General features: G+C 43.0%; 1 long non-coding RNA gene across 1 annotated transcript; it reads right to left on the bottom strand.

The window, feature by feature from the left end:
* Nucleotides 1-4,679: 4,679 nt before the first annotated feature.
* On the bottom strand, nt 4,680-21,284 carry LOC117514009. Its single transcript, XR_004561769.1, has 5 exons — nt 20,885-21,284; nt 20,292-20,477; nt 20,039-20,196; nt 19,832-19,914; nt 4,680-5,255 (listed from the first exon to the last, which is right to left on the bottom strand). It is a non-coding gene; the product is annotated as an uncharacterized LOC117514009 (long non-coding RNA).
* Between the last annotated feature and the right edge of the window lie 346 nt (nt 21,285-21,630).

Genomic DNA, 21,630 nt, shown 5'->3' with positions numbered 1-21,630 from the left:
GGTGCCTCTTCATGCTCCTCCTGTTCATCTTTGCCTTTTGCCATTGAGAGTGTTTCACAGCTTCTCCCGTGTTTCCGCTACATTAGAACCTACAGTGTGGAGAGCACAAACACAGACACACTCCCAAGTGCAGGCGAGTTCAAGCCTCAAGGGATCTTTTTATTTTCCAGCACACGCAGCAGATCCATCCAGTGCCAATTAGCTCATTATCTACGTGAACAAATTCACCCGTATGAGGGATGACTGGCTGAGTGACACGCTGCTGAGCTTTTGTTTTCACATTCAGCCAGAGTGCAGCGGAAAAGTAGCGTCGCAATCCTCCACTTCTCTTTCCATGAAAAAAACTCCTGTAACAGTAGAATGTGTCGGAAAAGTGCTGATGTCCACGCCTTATGCCTTTTTTATGAAAGTCAGGCGACGTCCCGGATCAACAAAGCCTTCACGTTGGAAATTATCTGGTTGTTTCAGCGGGGTTTGAGCCTGTCGATCGGCGCTTGGAGCGCGCCGCGCTCTCAGACGCTGTGGGCGGTCTTTAAACTGGCTGGAGCACTCCTTAATCTGTGTAATCCCAATAAAATCGTCCCTGAAAGCCATCTAAATTTTCCGAATGGTGTCCAGCTGGAGGTCTCTCACAGTTTCTGGAAAAATTTGATGCAGCAAAGCTCCAAATCGTTCAGACATTTATTCACAATAAAAATCCGACGAGAGGGGTGGACCACTGCTCACACAAAGCCTGCTCACAGGCAAATGACGCAACCGACAGGCGTGAAAAAACTCATGCATGCGCACGAAGGTTCAAGCTTGGCTGATGCAATCACACGTGATTCAAATCCATATGGTTTTTGCAAAAAATAAAAAGCTCTGATACTTTTTGGACAGACCTCGTATTTTTATGTAAAGACAAAACTTACGTGGGTTTTCTTCAGTGGGGAAGCTCATCGCGACGGTTGAGGTGTTGGCTTTACTAGTTGCACTGAACGCAACATGGGTGAGCCGTTCCTTTAACAGTTTATAAATATAATACAGAGATAAAGTACGACTATTAATACTGCAATTTACTGCTTTTTATAAAGACAATGACCATGTTTGGGATTTTATTTTTAATTTATTTATTGTTCGTGCATTTGTGAACACAATGCAGGTGAGCCACCGCTCTGTTAACAGTTTGTAAATATATAATATAGAGAAACTGTGATTTCTAATACTTAGATTTACTGCTTTTGATAAAGATGATAACAGTGTTTGGGGCTTTATTTTCTATTTATTTATTTTTCATGCATTTGTTTTGTATTTGTGATCCTGCAGCCCCAGTAGCCCCTGTGGCACTTAAACTCGAAACTGGCGTATCAGTAGCCAAGAGTGTAATCTGATGTGGCCGCGACAGAGTCAATACTAAAAGTTTGTGGCTAGCGGTATCTTCCTCTAAATTATTTAGCGGCTTATCTGTTTAGTGTTATAAAAGTTTACTTTTCAGTTAGCGGATTCATGATTATCGAAGCTAACTTTTCAGTTAGCTGTGCCCACCACTGCAATAATCACACCAAAATTCCTAGTGTGGGATCCTATATAAGGTGCTAGTGGGCCTATGGAGTTGGCAAAGACCTGAACCAGGTCAGAGCGACAGAACAGCACAAAGTCTGTTTTGTTTTCCCTTAATTTTAAGAAGTTTAAGTCCATCCACTTTTTAATGTCACTCATGCAGTTAAACGCAGCCTAAAGAGAATCTTTAGACGGGACCTTCAACAGAAAATATACCTGAACATCATCAGTAAAGCAGTGAAAAGGAATATCATGCTTCCTAAAAATCAACCCCAGGGGGAGCATATAGAGGGGAAAACAATAAAGGGCCAACAACTGACCCTTATGGGACTCCACAGAACAGAGGGACCACTGAAGAGGAGAACTGCCCGAAATGCATGAAGAAGGATGTGTCTGAGAGGTACAATTTAAACCAACTTGACGCAGTGCCTTCAATGCCTACACAGTGTTTGAGGCATGACAAGAGAATTGTGTGATCCACTGTGTCAAATGCTGCTGTCAGATCAAGCAGAATTAAAAAGGTACAGTTACCAGAATCAAGGTTTTATTAAAAGATCATTAAAAACCTTTAAAAGTGCAGTTTCATTACTGTAAAGAGGCTTAAAACCAGACTGAAGCAATTCACAAGCTGGCCCCTTTTAAAAATTGTTGGAGTTGGTTAAGAACAACTGGAGTTTGGAAATTGGCCTGAAATTAGACAACACCAAGGGATTCAAATTTTTCTTTTTCAAAAGAAGCTGCTGCACTTGCTGTTTGAAGGAGGATGGAACACATCCAGAGCTGAGACACCAATTAATAAGGAGCAAAATAAAAGACTCAACTGAGCTGAAAACCTCTTTAAAGAAACAGGATGGAATGCTGTTGGATGGACAGTTAGCAGGATGTAAGAGTTAAACTATTTCAGTGAGTGTTAGAGTGTAACTAGTGGTAAAAGTAGCATTGCACAATATTTTGAGCAATCAGGAAAATTTGAAACATCTTTTAAAAATTTGTGATGTCAGGATAAATTATGACTGAACAAGTGAACTTGTGCAGATTGGGGTAATGTTGTGCAAAAGTATTTAAAAGTGGGCAATCAGGTAGAATGGAATGTGTATTCATTGGGACCTGCCATTCTGTGAGCAGAAAAGCACAAATTTGATCCGTGGACTTGCACGCAATCTGCCGTGCAGGAGAGTAAATGTGTTGCAAGCCATTGTAAACTGTGCGCGGCTTTGTGCAAGTGTGCAAATAAAATTTTGATTTTGAAATGTTCAAAATCTCTGTCATGCATTAATCACGTGAACATTGTGCAAAGAATTAAAAAACTCTGAGTGTGAGTGCCAGTGTCTGCATCAGTGCACCGCATCACAGCAAAGCTCATCTGAACGATTATAACTGTTATGGTTTGGACGCAGATTGAGGAGCGATCCAGCATCTGACTGAACCCAGCGTCAAATAACCAGAAGCAGTTCCAAAAGAAACAAGTTTTATTTTTTCCCCCTAGTGCTGTACATGAAATACTAAACAAAACTGGTGAGGTGAAGAGGCGGCGCGCTTCCTCAGCGTCTCAATAGATCGGAGCCCGAACGTTTTGGACTCAGGAATTCCGCCTACACCCCCCCAGGTGGCTTTTCCCAGGACTGTACTCTGTGAAGGAGGAACAGAGGTGAGGTCATTCAACACTGTTACCACGAAATATTATTTAGAGGCACACTTATCAGCTACACGTTCAGGTCTGCTTTCGGATTTAGTTCAAAAGGGCTGCTGCTCACAGCTAGTGGAGGATAATCAATCCGCGCACCACTGCCGTGAGGAGCAAACCAGACAATTTTCACCAATATTTAATTATAGCTGCGCAAAAACGCCAAATTTCAATTACAGATAAGCCTTGCAGAATAATCACCTCTGATGTGTGCTGACCGCGTTTGCCTCTCACCCTCGTCCTCCTTCACAGGCGCAATGTCAGAATCTGGAGCGGCCCTCAGCATCCCCAAACGATCGTCACATGGTCGTATTCTCCGGCAGTTCAGCCCTGATCACTGCTGGCTTAAATGCAGCTCTTCATTTCTTCATTGGCACCAGCTGAGAGTCCTTAGATCTGCACGTGAATGCCACTGGTGTCGTAGATCGTCCTGATAGAGAGCCACACGTGAGTGCAACAGGTGCAGCAGATCACCGTAACAGAGGTGAGAGACTCTTCTGCAGTACACTCTCCCCAGAGATCAGCCCCAAACCACCTGGGAGGAAAATAAACACAAAAACAGCAAAACAATGCCCAGCCAAACCCCCCAACACACAACAGTACCCCCCCGTCAACAGGAAGCCTCCCGGCGACCGCACAGACCTGACCCGAAAACAACCCCTCTCATCGGGGTCCAAAGCAGGAGGCAGGCAGCAACGACGCCCCCAGAGTCCACAGCAGGCAACAGGGCCGGGAGATGCGGCTGGAAGGCCGGCTGGCATCAAAACAAAAACACCCCCCAAACAACTCCAAAAGAGTCCCAACACAACCCAACATGAAAACAAAAACACAGAAAAAAAAAACCCCAGCATCTCCCCCAGAGAACACCACAAACACACCCCAGGAAACACACCGGGGAAAACACAAAAGAAAAACACAACACCCACCCCAACACCTCCCCAGGGGACCGTCCCATCAAACCCCAGGAAGAAACGAAAAACATACAACCCCAAAAACCCAACAAAGCACCACAACACAATATAACACAAGCTACAGTAAAAAAAAAAAAACAATCAACACCCTCCCTCCAACATGTAGAGGTCAACTCCCCCCAGAGGACATTCTTGTAAACTCCGGGAGTAACAACCATGGCTGGGGCCATCCAGGAATCCCCAGACGTATATGGGAGCCTTAACGCCCCCCAGAGGACCGCGCCATCAAACCCCAGGAGATACCCCCACGACCCAGAAACCCCCACCCCAGCCAAACACAGCCAGTTGGCCCCACAGTCAAACTCCCCCCCAGAGGACCGTTTCATCAAACCCCAGAGGTGGAAAACAGGAGGAAACATAAACAACATAAAAATCCCAAACCCCCAGGGGACCCCAAAAAACCACCCCAGGGGCAAATAAAAACAATGGGAAGCCCCGTTGACCTCCCCAGCACCCCAAAAGACCCCGGAACACCCCCAGAGTCTGTCGGCAGACACGTCGTGGCAATCGGCTCAGGACTACTGAGCCGGGGAAGACAACAGGAAAAAATAACCCAGCCCCACCCCCAAAGGCAGGGGAAAACCGGCAATACGGCCGGTGTCGTCCCTCCGACTATACTCCAGTCTACCGGGAGGGGTGGACAGCAGAAAAGGCGTACGGCTCTGATCGGCCCCACCGCTCCGACTGAAGTATATTCCCACTGCCTCACACCACAGTGATGCCAATGGCGAACGGTCAGAGGCTCACCGAGGCTGGGGTGGAACTGGGAATTAACAAAACCCTGAACCCCCCCCCCCCCCCCCCCCCCCCCCCCAGGTGCAGAGGTTTTCTTGGAGATGCCCAGCATAACCAGCCTGCACCACCCCACAACACTAAAGACGAACGGTCAGAAGTGTGTGAGGTTGGGGTTAGGGGACAGGGAAATAAAAACCAACAAAACAAAATGACCCACACCACTAACAAAAATTAAACAACTATAAATAATAAAAACCCACGCTTACCTGAGCCCAAGCGAACTCCGATCAGCCAGCCTGTTCACTCCACCAGAACTGCCTCAAGTGCTGTACACAAAAATCAGTTCACAAAAACTTCCCCAATTATATCCCAAATAATTCTCAAAAAACACCTGGAGCCATATTACTGTCCTGTCTCCTGACACTCGTTTGACCGGGGCAATATGGCTGTTCTAACCCTTCTGAGTTGCATTGGCTCATCCACTAGAGGAGCTAGAGGTCCCATCGGAGAAGTCTCAGTGGAGCGAAGAAGAGGCCCGGACCTGTGTCGGGGCCTTCCCGACCGCCCCCGTCAAAACCCCGCTCGGACGTTCGCCCTCTCTCCCGTCCACGCTCCTTAATCCGATCATCTAGACGAATAACCAAGGATATCAACTTGTTTAAATCCTTCGGTTCGTCACGGACTACTAGCTTGTCTTTCAGGGAATCATTCAACCCATCTACAAACACCCCCCTCAAAGCAGCAGCGTTCCAGCCGGATTGTGCAGAAAAGATTCGAAAATCCACAGAATAAGCAGCTGCGCTTCACCGCCCCTGTCGGAGGTTCAGCAATCATTGAACCACGGTATTTGTCTTTACCGGATGATCAAAAACCAAACGGAACTCACGGGAAAATTCATCAAAAGATTCTAGCAGTGATGATTTATTGCTCTACAACGCAGTGACCCACGCCAGGGCGTCCCCTCGCAGCAGATTTGGAACATATGACACACGGCTGCTCTCAGAAGAGAAAGACGCCGGTCGCTGAGCAAAAACCAAAGAACACTGCATCAAAAACGGAGCACAAGTCTTCACATCTCCCGAATAAGGTTCTGGATGACATATAACCGGTTCAGGAGCCGAATCTCTGGACGGCGAACTTATCTGTACCGGGCTCGATGGAACCGGAGCTGCAACCGCAGGAAGCGGAACTGCCTGCGCTACTAGCTCCGTAACACGGGCATCTGTCTGCTGAATTTGGATCAAAACGTGCTGTACTTGCTCCCAAATCATCTCCAGCTGTTTCTGGACTTTTTCCTGAAAAGGAACTGCCTCTACCGCTGGGTCCATACTGGAATGGCCGGAGAATTCTGTTATGGTTTGGACGCGGATTGAGGAGCGATCCAGCGTCTGACTGAACCCAGCGTCAAATAACCAGAAGCAGTTCCAAAAGAAACAAGTTTTATTTTTTTCCCCTAGTGCTGTACATGAAATACTAAACACCGTAACAGAGGTGAGAGACTCTTCTGCAGCACACTCTCCCCAGAGATCAGCCCCAAACCACCTGGGAGGAAAATAAACACAAAAACAGCAAAGCAATGCCCAGCCAAACCCCCCAACACACAACAATAACGAGATGTTAAATCTAGGGCTGAAACGATTAGTTGAGTAATTTGAATAATTCGATTAAAAAAAATGTTCAAGGCCAATTCTGTGCCTCCAAGCTCAGTTTAACATTGTAGTACATGTGCTACGTCTGTGTATGGCACTGTAATGTCCCCAGAAAAAAACAGAAGACTAGAGCATGCACATCACACTCACGAGCGCCACTAGCTTAGCTTATGACATACACTCAACAAAAATATAAACGCAACACTTTTGGTTTTGCTCCCATTTGTATGAGATGAACTCAAAGATCTAAAACTTTTTCCACATACACAATATCACCATTTCCCTCAAATATTGTTCACAAACCAGTCTAAATCTGTGATAGTGAGCACTTCTCCTTTGCTGAGATAATCCATCCCACCTCACAGGTGTGCCATATCAAGATGCTGATTAGACACCATGATTAGTGCACAGGTGTGCCTTAGACTGCCCACAATAAAAGGCCACTCTGAAAGGTGCAGTTTTATCACACAGCACAATGCCACAGATGTCGCAAGATTTGAGGGAGCGTGCAATTGGCATGCTGACAGCAGGAATGTCAACCAGAGCTGCTGCTCGTGTATTTTATGTTCATTTCTCTACCATAAGCCATCTCCAAAGGCGTTTCAGAGAATTTCGCAGTACATCCAACCAGCCTCACAACCGCAGACCACGTGTAACCACACCAGCCCAGGACCTCCACATCCAGCATGTTCACCTCCAAGCAGATTGTAAACATTGACACGATGGAGTTTGATGTGGAAGAATTCAGAAAGATACAATTGGAATGGTTTGATTACCATTTACATTTCACTTACTATTTTTCATGCTAATCCTAACCCACTCCATAACTCTAACCATAACCCCGACAACCAAAAGATGTTGTGATACCGTCGCGAAAATGTAACACATTCTGTGATGGTATCACAAACTAACAGATTAAATCACTTTTTATGATGCCATCATGAACTTGGCATGAGATTGGATTGTTCACTGTTATACAGAACTAAAACTGGCAACTCTCTGGCTTCTAAATGACTTTTCCAGCCTGCCACCTACAGTTTGAGAGTATTTTAAGCAAAAATATAACTTGGTCAAGGGGTACTTGGCTTTCAAAGATAAATTGAAGGGGACTTGAGCCAAAAATGTTTGAGAACCTAGCCAATGGCTAGGACAGTGGTGCCCATGATCACTCAGAGCCTATGTTGAAAAGTCCCGGAGTTCCTCTTTGAGATCTGTGCAAACCCTCATTAGCTTTGGTGCACAATACGATTTACTTTACATTAACATTTATGTTTCATCCAACTTCTGTACTCACAAAGTGAGAGCTGTGTTCCGGTGCTCGGCAGTAAGTCGGACTCGTTTCGGGTGGGGGTTGGCCTCTGCCAGGGCTGCGCCTTGTCACCAACCCTGTTTCTGATATTTATGGACAGGATATCAAGGCTTAGTCGGGGGAGGAGGGTTTCTAGTTTGGTGGGCTCAGGGTCTCATCACTGCTTTTTGCAGACGATGTGGTCCTGTTGGCTTCATCGGCCTGTGACCTCCAACACTCACTGGATCAGTGAGTGAAGCGGCTGGGATGAGGATGAGCACCTCTAAATCTGAGGCCATGGTTCTCAGCAGGAAACATGGATTACCTACTCTGGGTAGGGAATGAGGTCTTGCCCCAAGTGAAGGAGTTCAAGTACCTCAGGGTCTTGTTCACGAGTAAGGGAACAATGGAGCGTGAGATTGTGTTAGAGAAATTGTAAATATATGTTATGTGTTTGAGTAAATAAAAGGTCTTCAGAGGAGGAAGGTAGTAGAGGTGGGCGATACCGGGAATTTTGGTATTGATCCGATACCAAGTAAATACAGGCACAGTATCGCCGATATCAATACTGATACTTTATATTTAAACTTCATAGATCCAAAGGATCCAAAAGACCTAGGATAGAATTTCATCAAACATTGTACGTAACAAAATACTTAATTATCACAATCAACATTTTTGTTTTTTTTTTAAAAAAAAATCACTCAACACACAACACAACTCAACAAAATCTCCTGAGGTAGAGGGCTGACAAGCCACAATACACATCTGTGCTGTGTGACACAGTGCAGCACTGCTCTTACAGAGACTAGACTTTAATGAATCTGCATGCGCAGCAGTCAGTGCATGCAGGAGAGAAAAAGCTTGAGTATTGATCTTTTTATACAAGGATTGTTCAGTATCAATACCAGCATTGGTATCGATATTAGGATCGATCCGCCCAACTCTAGAAGGTAGAACAGAGGGTCCTGCTGTCTCTCCTCGCAGCAAGTAAGAATCACAGTGTCTCTGGTGGTCATTTTCTGTGTCTTATGTTTGGGTTGTCTTGTTTAACAGGTTTAACCCTGACAGATTTCAGCACAGCAGGGGCAGTATTGCATTTTCTCTGCCGTACTGTTGTGACAAAAAGGGAGCTGAGCCAAAGGTGAAGCTCTCAATCTACAGGTCAATCTTCGTTCCTACTCTCACCTATGGTCATGAGGGTTGGGTCATGACCGAAAGAACTAGATTGCGGGTACAAGCGGCCAAAATGGGCTTAGAGATAGGGTGAGAAGTTCGGTCATCCGTGGGGAGCTCGGAGTAGAGCCGCTGCTCCTTTGCGTTGAAAGGAGCCATCTTAGGTGTTTCAGGCAGCTTGTAAGGATGCCCCCTGGGTGTCTCCCTGAGGTGGTGTTCCATGCACATCCAGCTGGGAGGAGAGCCCGGGGAGGACCCAGGACTAGGTGGAGAGATTATATCTCCACACTGGCCTGGGAATGTCTCAGGATCCCTCAGTCAGATGTGGTCAATGTGGCCTAGGAAAAGGAAATCTGGGATCCCCTGCTGGAGCTGTTGCCCCCGCAACCCGATCCCGGATAAGCTATGAAGATGAGTGATTTATGTTTCATTTCTTTTTCTTTTTTAAATCATCAGTCATTTGTCAGTTGTTCCAGGATCACTGTTCATACAGTAGTGTTCAGAATAATAGTAGTGCTATGTGACGAAAAAGATTAATCCAGGTTTTGAGTATATTTCTTATTGTTACATGGGAAACAAGGTACCAATAGATTCAGTAGATTCTCACAAATCCAACAAGACCAAGCATTCATGATACGCACACTCTTAAAGCTATGAAATTGGGCTATTAGTAAAAAAAAAAAGTAGAAAAGGGGGTTTCACAGTAATAGTAGCATCTGCTGTTGATGCTACAAACTCAAAACTATTATGTTCAAACTGCTTTTTTTAGCAATCCTGTGAATCACTGAACTAGTATTTAGTTGTATAACCACAGTTTTTCATGATTTCTTCACATCTGCAAGGCATTAATTTTGTTTGTTTGGAACCAAGATTTTGCTCATTTACTAGTGTTCTTGGGGTCATTGTCTTGTTGAAACACCCATTTCAAGGGCATGTCCTCTTCAGCATAAGGCAACATGACCTCTTCAAGTATTTTGACATATCCAAACTGATCCATGATACCTGGTATGCGATATATAGGCCCAACACCATAGTAGGAGAAACATGATGCTTGCACCACCATGCTTCACTGTCTTCACTGTGAACTGTGACTTGAATTCAGAGTTTGGGGGTCGTCTCACAAACTGTCAGTGGTGGGCACAGTTCCAATAATCCGATAACAGATAATTATCGAAGATAACATTTTCATCATCGGATTATCTTTTCAGATAAATTTTAAAACCATTATCGGACCAATTATCTTCCGATACATTAAGTTCCGATAACGTTCAGTCCGATAACATTTTTTTTGGTGGTGAAGTGAGTAAGGTTTAACAGTCAAAAAGGTTTGTAAACAGCTAAAATCGTTCCTGTCTCCTCCAGGCTGTGTGCAACAGTCAGGCCGCTGTTGGAGCTCAGAAGGGGGAGGGCACGCTCACTGTGCCTTCACTGCACGTGGGTCTTTTCAGTTCTTCAGCAACAAGGTTATTGCCTCGTTTCTGCTTAAAACTGCGCTTCAGTCATCATCTATCTCAGCGACAGTTATCTGAAGCTTTTCTACAACAATCACTTCCCCATAAATTCATAATAACAGACGTGAGCACTCTCAGAGGCTGAGAGTTATAAATTTTACCATTCACATTGAATGCAACATGGGTGACGTTATACAGAGATAAACTGTGACTCCTGCGATTTACTGTTTTTTTTATAGAAATGGTCTTTAAGTTACATATATATATATATATATATATTGATAGATTAAAAACAAAATTACAAAATAAAAACTTCACTGCGCTCTGCGCATGCTCTGACTGGCTGTTGATGGCTGATGACGTCGACAGCCTCGTGTTTAGTAGTTAGTCTTCGTGCTTTTCAAACGTGACTAGCAGCGAGTGAGTGAGTGAGCCAGCCAGCCAGCATTATTATTTTTTCTGATCTTACAGTGGTTTTTTGGGGGGGAAATGAGTGAGGAAAACATTGTTTGTGTTCCACGGCCTGAGGATGACGTCCAAGAGGAGCCTGGATCGAGTGGGGAGGTGTCTGGAGCAGCTCAGGCTGAGGCCCAGGCCTGCCACGAGGTCCAGAACCCGTGGCCTCACCTGGAGGATTTCTTTGTTTTCCAATCGGTGGACAAGAAGAACGCTAGCGTCCTTTTTTTCCAGTGTGTCCTGTGTCACCCAAAGGAGACAACAATTAAAGGGCACACAACCCGCCTTTGTAATTTAAAGTCCCATGTGAAGAGGAACCACCCAGGCCATGCAATCCAATTTGAAGAAAGGATCAAGGCCGGTTCTTCATGTGGGAAACACAGACGTTCGTCAGCTAGCAGCAGCAGCAGCAGCCAGTCTTCATTTGGTGGGCAGCCACCCGCAAAAAAAAAGTCAGCTGTCCCAGTCTACTATTCGGGGGGCCTTTGCACAGTCGGCTGCTGGCACTGGCGTCCGCCTGTCTGTGGTGGACTCGAAGATCTTCGTATGCAACATGCTGCCGCTGCATGTTGTGGAGTCCCCCACATTCATCAGTTTGGTCAAGACCTTGAACCCCAGCAAAACGTCGATGACCCGCCGCACCCTGGGGAGGAAGATCTTAACCAGCCACAAACAGCTGGAGGAGTATCTTATAAGGTATTTTTTGCAAAACAAAGTGTATTGTATCTTGAAATTGAGGTAGAAGCTTGCTTAACAGTACATGATGATGAAATTGAAATTGTAAAAGATACTAAATTTCTTGGGAGTTATTGATGTTAAATTAATTTTGAAAACACACAAATTGTTAAATCCAAAATGTGAAAGTCCATTGCAATTGTGTACAAAGAGTACAAAAAGTGTACGAGATGTGCACTACTTGTTAAGATGAGACATTTAAGTTTATTAATATCTTCAAATGTTTGTGTTTTGCTTGTTCTGCTCTCTTTTTGCTTCTGTTGTGAGGAGTAAAATGCAAAATGGGGACTGAAAAGTGAAAATCACAAAATGCGATAAAATGTAACGAAACTGCGCAGACTACCCAGCTAACAATGGAACGTTGCCTGAACGTTGCCTGAATGTTACATCAAAGTGGCAGTAATGTTGCATCACAACGTTGTAGGAACATTCATTTGTAGACTCTCCAGAACGTTACTGGGATGTTGCCAAGAACGTTGCCAACCAACCAACCTAGAACGTTCTCAGGAGGTTGTGACACAACATTGCTGCAACGTTGTTGCAATGTCCCCCAACACAAAGGAACACTGTGAACACTGCATGAGTCTGTAAATTGCAAGTTTATTACTTTAGAAGTATTATTACAATAGCAATGCATTAAGCCATGGACAAGTTCTCAGTAACTTGATTAGTTCTCATCCGCCCTCCAGTATTATTACAATTACGATAGCATTAAGCCATGGATCAGTTCTCATCCGTGATGTGTGACCCATGACTAAGGTTCAAAGATTTTGTTATTTTCACTGTGCAATTGTATACACTAGAAAACGAATTTTCTTTTCTCAATCAGTGACTTCAGTGCAATAAAACTTCAATAGAATAATTTACCTTATATAAATAAATAAACACATAAAATAATACAGTCATTGAAACAGGTAAAATACACTCCAATCTCTCAGGTACTAAGCCAGGTGACATCATCCACTATTATTACAGTTACAATAGCATTAAGCCATGGATAAGTTCTCAGTATAAAATGAACTAGAAGGGTCAACGTTAAACAAAAACTGAAGATGTCTCCACTGCCCACCCTTTAAAGCAGCAACATCAGTCCCAGATCCAGACCGGTTTGGACCGATGTAGTTGCATCGGTCAGATTTTTTTTTACGCATTGTTCGTCATCGGTAAAAAACAAAAACAAAAAAAAAAAACTCAAATAATCCTGAATAGTGCCAAACGTGTCCCCGTGATGAACACAGCTTTTGATTTGTTCCTACAATGGTGGGTGGATCACAAAGGTGGATCAAAACAAACATAGCGTCAGTCCAGTCGAGTTGATGATCGTGGCATCCAGGAAAAAAGTTGTTGTGCAAGGAAAATTGGGCACTTATTTCATGTCTCCCCCGCACCTTACAGAGGGGGAGACATAAGTTCTCAGTATAAAATGAATCACTTCTCATCTGACCCATGACTAATTGTGGCATCATCACTCATGGCACTGCCGTCCATGGTGTCATCATTCACTACACAATGGTCCATGGCATCGGCATCCACATCGTCGCCCATGGCATCGGCATCCACATCGTCGCCCGTGGCTTCATCCACCCCAGCATCTGAGTCAGCATTTGTTGGGTTTGCACCCTGTTCCTGTTCTGAACTTCAGCACAGTGAAGTTCAAGGGCGCTCAACCAGTCCATGTATTAATATGCAGAATCCTTAATTCAATATCTCAGTTTTTACAATTCATATTTTAATTTTTCAGAAGATACTATTCAATGGTTTCAATCCTATCTTTCGAACAGAAAGCAGCGTGTTGTTGTGGATGGTGCCACATCCTCGTATCTCCCTAGTTATGTTGGTCTTCCACAAGGCTCAATATTAGCCCCTCTATTATTCTTTCTGTATAGAAATGATCTCCCCGATGTGTGCTCTGAACTAAATATGCAAATGTATGCAGATGACGCAGTAATCTTTACCCAGGGAAAGAGTGACAAAATATCTGTAGACCTCACAAATGCACTATGTAAAATACACAAATGACTACATAAAAATTGTCTTCTGCTGAACACCAAAAAACTGTATGTATGATGTTCACCAAAAGACCAATTAAGCTAGCCAGATCCCATGTTTTCTTGGAAGGGGAAGAACTGTGCTTGTGAACCAATTCAAATATCTCTCAGTGATATTAGACCCAAATCTTACATTCAAAAAACATGTCAAAAAGGTAAATCACACTGTAAAGTTCAATCGATCTAATTTTAAACAGATAAGACCGTTTATTACAATAGATGCGGCCAAATCTTACTTACATGTCACATATAGAGTATTGCATTACAACATGGTCCTTTGCAGGAACAACTGTACTGAAACCAGTAGAACAATTGTACAAAAAAGCCATAAAAATATTGGACCAAAAAAAAAAAAAAAAAAAACAAAAAAAAAACAGATTTCTCATCACTGTCCAATCTTACAAAAATATAAGCTTTTAAGTTTTGAGAATTTCATGCTATTTAAAATGTGTTGTGCTGTGTACAGGTCCCTACAAAGTTTGGCCCCACTCCCTCTGAGGAACTATATTAACAGGAAAAGTAACAATGAAATTAACACCAGATCCTCCGCTAGGTGTGATTGCGAGATCAAATTTTGAAAAACTGTCTTTGCTCAAAATGTACTCTCTATTAGGGGCAATAGCACATGCATTACTCTGCCAACAACAATCAGGTTCAGCCAGACATTTGCTTTATTCAAGACACAGCTTAAAACATGGCTGAAAGAAAACCAAACCTGTAATCATTACGAGTTAAAGACATGCAAAAGCAATATACTTTCATATACACGTACACAACAACACATAGGTAAGCTTATGCACACCAGCACTTTAAAGAGATACTGCATCTGTATCTAGCACTTTACTATTGCGACAAAGCACTTTAATTCAGCATCTTATAATAAAACTGACTGTACCTGTACATACCTACAACTGAATTCTACCTCAGTACTTTCCTGCACTTTATATTGAGACAACAGCATTTTAACCTCCATCTTGACCGGAACAGATAACTCCTCCTTTATATGGCTCTGGGTTATATTAAAATATGACAGTGTATTATATTGTAAAATTATCAATGTTTTTATGCTTGTTAAATGCTCTGTGTTTTATATTTTATATCTGGAGACTACGGATGGAAATTAGTATTATGCTAAAACTGGCATATTTACGTTAAAGTGTGCGCCCTATATATATATATATATATATATATATATATATATATATATATATATATATACTCTAAACTCTGTAAGGGAGATAGAGTATCTCGTCAATAGTTTACATCCTCATTGAAGACAACTTTGGATGCTGTAGCTCCTCTGAAAAAGAGAGCTTTAAATCAGAAGTGTCTGACTCCGTGGTATAACTCTCAAACTCGTAGCTTAAAGCAGATAACCCGTAAGTTGGAGAGGAAATGGCGTCTCACTAATTTAGAAGATCTTCACTTAGCCTGGAAGAAGAGTCTGTTGCTCTATGGAAGGGCCCTCCGTAAAGCTAGGACATCTTTCTACTCATCACTAATTGAAGAAAATAAGAACAACCCCAGGTTTCTTTTCAGCGCTGTAGCCAGGCTGACAAAGAGTCAGAGCTCTATTGAGCTGAGTATTCCATTAACTTTAACTAGTAATGACTTCATGACTTTCTTTGCTAACAAAATTTTAACTATTAAAGAAAAAATTACTCATAACCATCCCAAAGACGTATCGTTATCTTTGGCTGCTTTCAGTGATGCCGGTATTTGGTTAGACTCTTTCTCTCCGATTGTTCTGTCTGAGTTATTTTCATTAGTTACTTCATCCAAACCATCAACATGTTTATTAGACCCCATTCCTACCAGGCTGCTCAAGGAAGCCCTACCATTATTTAATGCTTCGATCTTAAATATGATCAATCTATCTTTGTTAGTTGGCTATGTACCACAGGCTTTTAAGGTGGCAGTAATTAAACCATTACTTAAAAAGCCATCACTTGACCCAGCTATCTTAGCTAATTATAGGCCAATCTCCAACCTTCCTTTTCTCTCAAAAATTCTTGAAAGGGTAGTTGTAAAACAGCTAACTGATCATCTGCAGAGGAATGGTCTATTTGAAGAGTTTCAGTCAGGTTTTAGAATTCATCATAGTACAGAAACAGCATTAGTGAAGGTTACAAATGATCTTCTTATGGCCTCGGACAGTGGACTCATCTCTGTGCTTGTTCTGTTAGACCTCAGTGCTGCTTTTGATACTGTTGACCATAAAATTTTATTACAGAGATTAGAGCATGCCATAGGTATTAAAGGCACTGCGCTGCGTTGGTTTGAATCATATTTGTCTAATAGATTACAATTTGTTCATGTAAATGGGGAATCTTCTCACAGACTAAAGTTAATTATGGAGTTCCACAAGGTTCTGTGCTAGGACCAATTTTATTCACTTTATATATGCTTCCCTTAGGCAGTATTATTAGACGGTATTGCTTAAATTTTCATTGTTACGCAGATGATACCCAGCTTTATCTATCCATGAAGCCAGAGGACACACACCAATTAGCTAAACTGCAGGATTGTCTTACAGACATAAAGACATGGATGACCTCTAATTTCCTGCTTTTAAACTCAGATAAAACTGAAGTTATTGTACTTGGCCCCACAAATCTTAGAAACATGGTGTCTAACCAGATCCTTACTCTGGATGGCATTACCCTGACCTCTAGTAATACTGTGAGAAATCTTGGAGTCATTTTTGATCAGGATATGTCATTCAAAGCGCATATTAAACAAATATGTAGGACTGCTTTTTTGCATTTACGCAATATCTCTAAAATCAGAAAGGTCTTGTCTCAGAGTGATGCTGAAAAACTAATTCATGCATTTATTTCCTCTAGGCTGGACTATTGTAATTCATTATTATCAGGTTGTCCTAAAAGTTCCCTAAAAAGCCTTCAGTTAATTCAAAATGCTGCAGCTAGAGTACTGACGGGGACTAGAAGGAGAGAGCATATCTCACCCATATTGGCCTCTCTTCATTGGCTTCCTGTTAATTCTAGAATAGAATTTAAAATTCTTCTTCTTACTTGTAAGGTTTTGAATAATCAGATCCCATCTTATCTTAGGGACCTCGTAGTACCATATCACCCCAATAGAGCGCTTCGCTCTCAGACTGCAGGCTTACTTGTAGTTCCTAGGGTTTGTAAGAGTAGAATGGGAGGCAGAGCCTTCAGCTTTCAGGCTCCTCTCCTGTGGAACCAGCTCCCAATTCAGATCAGGGAGACAGACACCCTCTCTACTTTTAAGATTAGGCTTAAAACTTTCCTTTTTGCTAAAGCTTATAGTTAGGGCTGGATCAGGTGACCCTGAACCATCCCTTAGTTATGCTGCTATAGACGTAGACTGCTGGGGGGTTCCCATGATGCACTGTTTCTTTCTCTTTTTGCTCTGTATGCACCACTCTGCATTTAATCATTAGTGATCGATCTCTGCTCCCCTCCACAGCATGTCTTTTTCCTGGTTCTCTCCCTCAGCCCCAACCAGTCCCAGCAGAAGACTGCCCCTCCTGAGCCTGGTTCTGCTGGAGGTTTCTTCCTGTTAAAAGGGAGTTTTTCCTTCCCACTGTAGCCAAGTGCTTGCTCACAGGGGGTCGTTTTGACCGTTGGGGTTTTACATAATTATTGTATGGCCTTGCCTTACAATATAAAGCGCCTTGGGGCAACTGTTTGTTGTGATTTGGCGCTATATAAAAAAATTGATTGATTGATTGATTGATATATATAGAGACGGTTTCTGACAGTTTGTGCAGAAATTCTTTGGTTATGCAAACCAATTGTTTCAGCAGCTGTCCGAGTGGCTGGTCTCAGACGATCTTGGAGGTGAACATGCTGGATGTGGAGGTCCTGGGCTGGTGTGGTTACACGTGGTCTGCGGTTGTGAGGCTGGTTGGATGTACTGCCAAATTCTCTGAAACGCCTTTGGAGATGGCTTATGGTAGAGAAATGAACATTCAATACACGAGCAACAGCTCTGGTTGACATTCCTGCTGTCAGCATGCCAATTGCACGCTCAATCAAATCTTGTGACATCTGTGGCATTGTGCTGTGTGATAAAACTGCACCTTTCAGAGTGGCCTTTTATTGTGGGCAGTCTAAGGCACACCTGTGCACTTATCATGGTGTCTAATCAGCATCTTGGTATGGCACACCTGTGAGGTGGGATGGATTATCTCAGCAAAGGCGAAGTGCTCACTATCACAGATTTAGACTAGTTTGTGAACAATATTTGAGGGAAATGGTGATATTGTGTATGTGGAAAAAGTTTTAGATCTTTGAGTTCATCTCATACAAAATGGGAGCAAAACCAAAAGTGTTGCGTTTATATTTTTGTTGAGTATATATATACAAGGTCTATTAGACAATAAACCGACCCTTTTAATTTTTTTTAACTATATGGATTTGAATGACGTGCGATTCCACCAATCATGCTTGAACCCTCGTGCGCATGCGTGAGTTTTTTCACGCGCGTCGGTGACATCATTTCCCTGTGGGCAGGCCTTGAGTGAGATGTGGTCCCGCCCTCTCGGCTGAATTCCTTTGTTTCACACGCTGCTCGAGACGGCGCGCATTGCTTTATCAAAATTTTTTCTGGACCTGTGAGGAATATCCGAGTGGACACTATTCGAGAAATTAAGCTGGTTTTCGGTGAAAAGTTTAAGGGCTGATGAGAGATTATGGGGTGTTTCTGTCGGTGTAAGGACTTCCCACAGAGCGGGATGTCCTGCAGCGCTTCCAGGCGCCGTCGTCGGCCTGTTTCGACCTGAAAACATCCTAATTTAAGGCTTAATTCACCCAGGACATCGTGAGAGAACAGAGAAGATTCAGAAGAGGCCGGCATGGGGACTTTATGCGGACATTCCACTGTTTAAGGACATTTTTTAATGAAAGACGTGCGTGCAAATTCGCCAAGTCATTTCCATGACGACTCGGCGAATCTGTGTGCGCCGCGACAGGAAAAACACCTCCGTGTTGAAAACCATTTGTAAAATTCAGGCGGCTTTTGATGGCTTTCAACAAGTGTGTAACTGAGAAATTGTTTAACAGCTTGGGCATGTTCCAACTTGCCTGTTAAGGTTTCCAACGGAGGTGTTTTTCCTGTCGCGACCCCCCGCGGTCGGGTCCGGCCCGACATGCGACTCTGCCCGCACGTTCTTTCATTACAAAATGTCCGTTAACAATGGAATGTCCGAATAAGCTCCTCATGCCGACTTCTTCTGAAAGTTCTCTGTTCTCTGACGACTTACTGGGTCAACAGAGCCTGAAATGTGGAAGTTTTCAACTTGAAACGGCGAGACGCTGCCGCCTCGAAGCACAGATTGCCGTCAGGCACCATGGGCCATCCTTAAAGCGACACTACCAGACCAAAATCTCTCATCAGCCGTTAAAATTTTTACCGAAAACCAGCTGAATTTATCGAATGGTGTCCACTCAGTTGTGCCTTATAGTTTTGAAAAAATTTTGATCAAACAAAGCAGCAGTCTCTGAGCCATTCCTAAACAATGGAAAAAACAATGAGAGGGTAGGCCACTCCTCACTCAAAGACTGCCCACAGGCGAATGACGTAACCGACAGGCGTGAAAAAACTCTCGCATGCCCACGAGGGTTCAAGCATGTCTGATGTAATCACACGTGACTCAAATCCATATGGTTTTTGAAAAAAAATAATAAGGTCGGATACTTTTCTAATAGACCTCGTATATATATATATATATATATATATATATATATATATATACTGTCCATAAACAATTGTACGTTCATTAATATGCACTGTCCCTGTCAAATAAACCAATAATGAATGAATGAATTCCCAGTCAACACAGCCGAGTGACAGTTACACTATGGAGGGAAGGTGAGCCCAAACAGATAGGTTTTAAGATGTTTGTGGAAACAGAATACAGAATGTGAGGAACTGATTGAGAGAGAGAGATTGCTCCAAAGAGCTGGGGTGCATGTGAGCCGGTCACGGTCTTCACTCTTGAAACAGTCACCAATGGACCAGGATTTGATTGAAGGGAATGACTAGGTGTGGCCATGGTGCTAGTACAAGTCACCAGTGAGTTGCTGATGCCATAAAAGTTTAACTCCTTACCCTCTTTGCTGCATGGCACAGTGTTTCAGTTAACGCATCATCGATAGCATCTGGTAAAATTTCCATCTTGTTGCTGAAGGCTTCTGTCACAAAAACAAAATAAAAAACGGTCTTGTATTTTCCTCTTTTTTAACTGGAGAAACGATAAAATTCTTTTTAATTGCTAACTAAAATTAAATGATGCAGTGAGACACCTTGATAACTTACTCTTCAAAACTCTAGAGAGTGAGAGGCTGCGGGGCTTTCTTCCCTTTCTATCCTTTGAGGCTGACACCAGCCTACAACCGCCACATCCCAGTTTCACCGAGCATCGTCCTGGCAAAGGAGTTCAGCATTGATCCAGATAGCTGTTTCAGCAGATTCACCTATGACAGAGTAAAAAGAAGTATGTGTGCAATGGCAATATGCAACTTTTATGAAAATAACCACTTCTGCAAAAGTGTTAGGAACAATAATTTACCACTGTCCTCCTAAACTCCTGGTCCTCCAGCGTTTTGCTGAATTGGTCCAGCTCCTCCGTTGTTTTAAGTCTGGCCTGCATTATCTCCAATGCAGTCAGCTTCTTCAGCAGCCTGATTCCTCCACAGTAGTTGTAGTATGCGGTCCACCTTTGACTCCAGTCTGTCGAGTCGTTGCTGCGTACCATCTGTTACAAAGTTGCTTCAAGTTTAGTATACATGAAACAGCTACAATGCTGCTGAAAGCAGGAACACATATATAAACACAACAGAACTACTCAATCAGTTAATAGGCCTCTTATGCAATGAAATTTGATGACATGGTTGTTTGTATAAATACATTATTAAGATGGCATCGAGCTGGCAGCTCGGTTATAGAAATGAGTTTGTAGAGGGGCAGCTGGCTCTTATTAACAAATTCCATAAAAACCTGAAACATATCTGTGCCTCTCGTGTGGCCTTTCAAAGGTAAAATGCTCAGCAGTTCTTCTTTTACATTCATGTTGTCAAAAAACATTCTAATAAAAACACAAAGCTGAGCCACGTCCACAGTATCAGTGGATTCATCGAATTGCAGAGAAAAACACTCACATACCTCAATATCATTCCTCAGTTGCCGATCAATATCCTCCGACATTAACTCACATCGTTTCACCATCCTTGAATGATTTCTTTCTTTTTCCCAGAACACGGCTGGCACGATAAGAAGCTGTGGTTGCAGCCTTACTGGTGGTATTTGTCCGGGGGAAAACGGCCTGTTGTGCTGCAAGCTGGCTTTTAGCCGGGAAGCTAGCATTGTAGCTCTTGTGGATCGTCTTAAAATGCCGCTCCAAATTCCCTTTCTTCGGTAATGCCACGTTTGCGTTGCAGGTAAGGCAGATGGATTTGCCATTTGAATAAACGAAAAAATAATCTTCCTCCCACTCTGGATGAAAATGATAAGTTTGGGATCGTTTTCCTCCGCCATTATATGCTTGCGTCACTCTCCACTGTAGCTTCTCACGACCTCTTGACCCTGCGCATGCGCAGATAGAATGAACCGCGGGAGTTCCCCCAATGCGATCGACCGGTCAATCCGGACTAGACCATCATCGGGACGGTAGGCCTACTAAAGTATCCCTGAGAATGAAAACTTTCGGAAAATTAAGTAAGTTATAAAATATAAGTGTTAAGAAAGAAAATACAGGAATCACTTTATTTAAATTTACAACAATACCAATTCACAATTCATATATAGTAGTTAATAGAACGTCCCCTCAACGTAAGTACAACGTTCCAAAGAAACGTCCAAAACTGTAACAAGTAAACGTTCCTGATGGAAGTTGCCAGGAGGTGGACAGA

The sequence above is a fragment of the Thalassophryne amazonica genome, chromosome 7 (genome assembly GCF_902500255.1).
Source record: "Thalassophryne amazonica chromosome 7, fThaAma1.1, whole genome shotgun sequence".
Classification (NCBI taxonomy): domain Eukaryota; kingdom Metazoa; phylum Chordata; class Actinopteri; order Batrachoidiformes; family Batrachoididae; genus Thalassophryne; species Thalassophryne amazonica.
Note: the sequence above shows the minus strand (reverse complement) of the source record. Positions and strands in the feature narration are given on the sequence as shown.